This window comes from Cricetulus griseus (genome assembly GCF_003668045.3).
Source record: "Cricetulus griseus strain 17A/GY chromosome 1 unlocalized genomic scaffold, alternate assembly CriGri-PICRH-1.0 chr1_0, whole genome shotgun sequence".
Taxonomy (NCBI): domain Eukaryota; kingdom Metazoa; phylum Chordata; class Mammalia; order Rodentia; family Cricetidae; genus Cricetulus; species Cricetulus griseus.
The window spans coordinates 170,740,710-170,746,738 of NW_023276806.1; the positions used below are offsets into that span (position 1 = coordinate 170,740,710).

The 6,029-nt window shown below is 40.5% G+C and overlaps 1 pseudogene; it reads left to right on the plus strand.

The window, feature by feature from the left end:
* Positions 1–1,771: 1,771 nt before the first annotated feature.
* The window catches only part of LOC100764697, a 14,749-nt pseudogene continuing 10,491 nt past the window's right edge, over positions 1,772–6,029 (plus strand).

Here is a 6,029-nt window from a genome sequence, read left to right on the forward strand (position 1 = left end):
TCCAGGAGTTCAGTTCAGTGTTTAGCCATTGGCGTCTGCTTCTGAAAAGCCTTCTACTGTAAGAGTTGATTTAGCAATTTTTCACTTCTCAGCAGTAAAACAGGTCATTTGTGTAATATTTTGGCAAAGAAATCTGTCTGTATTCTGCCCGTGTCCCAAGAAACAGAGGAATAATTAAAAAGTAATTACTCTTTGACAAAATATTGAATCAATGATATACTTTGTATTTATGATTCATGCAGGTCTATAGAGGAAAACAGCAAAAAAGGCAAAAAGAAATGAAATGTGCAGTTTGGAGAAAAAAACAGTCATTTTAGAAGGAAAGAGAAAATGAGAATCACTCCCTCTTGTTTCTGAGCTCACTAAGTAGGATATGGCATTGCAAGAGAAATGCCTGCTAACACATATTTGGAGAGATACACAAACAGATCAAAAATGGGCAGACAAGCTGTGTGGCTCATGCCTTTATTCAGAACTCAGGTAGCTTTAGTTGGCAGGCACATACTTTTTAAAAGGCATTAATTTTCAAAGTTAGTGACATCAAAGAGAAGACATCTGCCCTTAATTGTAAGCATAGCACAGGTGCCCTAAGGATAAGACCCCTCTCAGCCAAGCCTTCAAGTTATAGAAGTAAAAGGTTAGACAATCCCTAGCCACAGAAAGTAACTTTCTACAAAACATGTTGTTCTGTTCCAAGTTGGGTAGACTCCATTCATAACCAGATCATTTGAATGCTACATTTTCTGGAAATAAGAGGCAAAATTTAGACGTCATGGATTCCTCCTCTGTGGTTTCAGTTCAGTACGGCTGCAGGCATCTATGTTTGAGAGTCAGAGCCCCGCTGAGGAAACCCTGAGTGTTCATTACATGAAGCTGTGAGGATGAAGCCTTGGTGGCATTTTGAGACATGAAATGTTAAGATACCAAATAATGAGATTTTTGCCATGAATAGCTGCATATCACAAGTAGAAGGAGCCAAAGGGAGAGGCAGATGTGTGGCAAGTTGCAGGAATAGAGCAATTCGTGCCTTTTAAACCTGAAGCTCCAGGTGTCTGAAACAGAGCTGCAGGATTTGGTGTTTGTCCTGCTGGATTTTAGGTTGCTTTGGTCCAATCGTTCCTCACTGTGTCTTCTGTCCTCTCCTTTGGGAAGGGAATGTATATTCTGTGCCATGGTATGTTGTAAAGATATAATTTGTTTGTTGATTACATAAGACACCACAGTCATGAGAGAGCTGTGCTAACCTAATGGTAGTATTCATACTAATCTAACTAAAGTGTCTTTTCACAGAAAAGGATGTAAAGGTGCACATTTAACCTCAGGATAGCTGAATCCTACAGGACAGTACCTGATGATGGCCTCATCCTAGCAGGAAGCTGGGTTAACCTTGAGCAGAAGGCCACCATGTAGGAAGCAGCCATCAGACTTGGTCCCCCTTTTTTCTCATAGTTTCATAAAACAGATAAATGAAATGTGACTTCTTGGTTACTATAACCACTTGATATAAACCAAAATGATGGCACCCCTAAACTTCCTGGTGCCACTGAATCCTCAGAATACTACCTCATTTATACTAAGGAGGGGATATCAGACTTTAATGGTTTGTGTTTGCTTTGTTTTTTGGCATATTGCTTTACATAATATATTTTGTGTCTGGAGAATTTTCTAAGCTATGTGCCTCCAACACTAGCTATCAAAGGAAGTGGACCCTTTAAAGTGTTCAGATTTGGAAGACTTACGAACTTGCATCACCGCTCTTTCCCATCTTGCAAGATGGCGGGTGAAAAGGCCGAGAAGCCTGACACAAAAGAGAAAAAAACGGCAGCCAAGAAGGCTGGTGGTGATGTCGATGGTACAGCCAAAAATGGTGACCCTAATTTTAAAAAGCCCAAGAAGGGGAAGCCCCATTGAAGCCGGAACCCTGTCCTGATTAGAGGAATTGACATGTACTCCCGATCTGCTATGTATTCCAGAAAGGCCCTGTACAAGAGAAAATACTCAGCTGCAAAAACCAAGGTTGAAAAGAAGAAGAAAAAGGAGAAGGTCCTTGCTACTGTCACTAAACCAGTTGGTGGTGACAAGAATGGTGGTGCCTGGGTGGTTAAGCTTCAAAAAATGCCCAGGTATTACCCTACTGAAGATGTTCCTCGGAAGCTGCTGAGCCATGGCAAGAAGTCCTTCAGTCAGCATGTGAGGAAGCTGCGTGCCAGCATCACTCCAGGGACTGTCCTGATCATCCTCACGGGGCGCTACAGGGACAAGAGGGTGGTCTTCCTGAAGCAGCTGGGCATCGGCTTGCTACTTGTGACAGGACCTCTTGCCCTCAACAGAGTTCCTCTTCGAAGAGCACACCAGAAATTTGTCATTGCCACCTCTACAAAAGTTGATATCAGCGAGGTTAAAATCCCCAAACACCTGATGATGCTTACTTTAAGAAGCAACTGCGCAAGCCCAGGCACAAGGAGGGCGAGAACTTCGACACAGAGGAGGAGAAATATGAGATTGCAGAGCAGCGCAAGGCCGATCAGAAAACTGTGGACTGGGCAGGCAGACTGAATCGGTCCCTGAGGACCCTAGGATCCTGACTCTGCTGAGATCTCTGGGCTATTCCGGCCCCCACAGAGTGCAGAGAGAGCAGAGGTGAGCTGATTTAGCCCCTACCTTGGGCATAACTTCCACCTGCCCACCCTGGCAAATCCCGCCCCGGGATCTTCCACAGGACCACTAGACCCCTGAGGACCAAGCAACCCAGAGTCTGCTGACATCTCTGCACCAGTCCTGCTCTCACCTACCTGGAGAGCGAGTGCCTCAGACCTGCCTGCACCCAACTTGAAACCCATCAGAGTATCAAAGTCAATTGCACACAACTGAAGAGAACATCGGACCCATACACGCCAGGAAAGGAAGTGACACCAACTGTACCCACTGGAACAAGAGATGGGAAGACGACAATATAAGAACACATCCAACAACAGGAAAACCAATATGACACCACCAGAGCCTAGGGACTCTACACCAGCAAGACATGAACATCCCAACACAGAAGAAGCAGAAGAGAGCAACCTTAAAAACAACTTCATGGAAATGATAGAGAATCTAAGAGAGGAAATCAGAAAATCCTTCGGAGAAAAGGAAGAAAAGACAAACCAAAAGATGCAAGAAATCAAGGAAAGCCAAAAATGCCAAGAAAACACAATTAAACAGCTGAAGGAAACAGTTCAGGACCTGAAAACTGAATTAGAGACAATAAAGAAAACACATACTGAAGGAATGCTGCAAGTGGAAAAGCTGAGTAAACAATCAGGAACCACAGATGCAAGCATAACCAGTAGAATACAAGAGATGGAAGATAGAATCTCAGACGCTGAAGACAAATTAGAGGAAATAAACTCGTCAAGCAAAGAGAATCTGAAGTCTAACAAATCCATAACACAAAATATTCAGGAAATTTGGGACACCGTGAAAAGACCAAACCTAAGGATAATAGGTATAGAAGAAGGTGAAGAAATCCAACTCAAAAGTGCAGAAAACGTATTTAACAAAATCATAGAAGAAAACTTTCCCAACCTAAAGAAAGATATGCCAATGAAAGTACAAGAAGCCTACAGAACGCCAAATAGAGTGGACCACAAAAGAAAGTCCTCTCGTCACATAATAATTAAAACACCAAATGTACAGAATAAAGAAAAATATTAAGAGCAGCAAGGGAAAAAGGCCAAGTAACATATAAAGGTAAACCTATCAGAATTACACCAGACTTCTCCATGGAAACTCTGAAAGCTAGAAGGACCTGGATAGATATTCTACCAACTCTGAGAGAACTCAGATGCCAGCCCAGACTACTATACCCAGCAAAGCTTTCCATCACTATAAATGGAGAAAACAAGATATTCCACGACAAAATCAGATTTAAACAATATGTAACCATTAATCCAGCCATACAGAAAGTACTGGAAGGAAAATTCGAACCTAAGGAAATTAACTACACTCGTATAAACATAGGCAATAGATAATCCCACTCTACAAAAACACAAAATAAAAGGCAGGGTAAATCCACATACAATACCGGTACTAACAACAAACCAAAAACAAACAAGAATAAACATTCAATGAACCTTAATTTCCCTCAATATTAATGGTCTTAACTCGCCTATAATAAGACACAGGCTAACAGATTGGATACGAAGACAGAATCCATCCTTCTGCTGCATACAAGAAACACACCTCAAATTCAAAGACAGACATTACCTCAGAGTAAAGGGTTGGGAAAAGATACTCCAATCAAATGAACACAAGAAACGAGCTGGGGTAGCTATCCTAGTATCTAACAACATAGACTTCAAACTAAAATCAATCAATAGAGATGAAGAAGGTCATTTCATATTCATCACAGGAAAAATCCATCAGGAAGAAGTCCCAATTCTAAACATCTATGCCCCAAATACAAAGGCACCAACATTCGTAAAAGAAACATTATTAAAACTCAAATCACAAATAAGGCCTCACACAGTTATAGTGGGAGACTTCAACACCCCACCCTCACCACTGGACAGGACCACCAGACAGAAACTTAACAAAGAGAAAAAGGAACTAACAGAAGTTATGACCCAATTGGGATTAACAGACAATTATAGAACTGTCTATTCAAACACAAAAGAATATACCTTCTTTTCAGCATCACATGGAACCTTCTCAAAAATCGACCACATTCTCCGCAACATAGCAAAGCTCAACAGGTACAAAGAATTGGAATAATCCCCTGTGTCTTATCAGACCACCATGCTTTAAAGTTAGAAATCAAAAACAAATCAAAGTGCAAAAAACCTACCAACTCAGAAATTGAACAACATGCAATTGCAACATTCCTGGGTCAAGGAAGAAATAAAGAAATAAATTAAAGACTCCCTAGAATTCAATGAAAATGTTGACACAACATACCCAAACTTATGGGACACTTTGAAAGCAGTACTAAGAGGAAGGTTCATAGCTCTAAGTGCTCACATGAAGAAACTAGAGAATAGTCACACCAGAGATTTGACATTACAGCTGAAAGCTCTAGAAAAAATGGAAGCAACTTCACCTCGGAGGAGTAGACGCCAGGAAATAATCAAACTGAGGGCAGAAATCAATAATGTCGAAACAAAGAAAACAATTCAAAGAATCAATATAACAAAGAGTTGGTTCTTTGAGAAAATCAACAAGATAGACAAACCATTATCCAAACTAACCAAAAGGCAGAGAGAGATCATACAAATTAACAAAATCAGAAATGAAAAGGGGGACATAACAACAGACACTGAGGAAACCCAGAGAATCTTCAGCTCATACTTTGAAAACCTGTACTCCACAAAATTTGAAAATTTAAAAGAAATGGACAATTTTCTGAACAGTTATCACTTACCAAAATTGAATCAAGAACAGATAAGCACCTTAAACAGACCTATATCATCTAAGGAAATAGAAGCGGTCATCACAAGTCTCCCAACCAAAAAAAGCCCGGGGCCAGATGGATTCACTGCAGAATTCTACCAAAATTCAAAGAAGTGCTAATACCAATACGCCTCAAATTGTTCCACAAAATAGAAGCAGAAGTGACATTGTCAAACTCTTTTTATGGGGCTACAATAACCTTGATACCCAAGACACACAAAGACACAAATAAGAAAGAGAACTACAGACCAATATCCCTCATGAACATTGATGCAAAAATTCTCAATAAAATCTTGGCAAATCGAATACAAGATCATATCAGAGAAATCATCCACCATGATCAAGTAGGATTCATCCCAGGGATGCAAGGATGGTTCAACATACGAAAATCTATCAATGGAATCCACTATATAAACAGACTGAGGAAAAAAAAAACCCACATGATCATAACACTAGATGCCGAAAAAGCCTTTGACAAAATCCAACACCCCTTCATGATAAAGGTCTTGGAGAAATCAGGGATAACAGGAACATACCTCAACATAATAAAAGCAATATACAGCAAGCTGACAGCCAACATCAAATTAAATGGAGAGAAA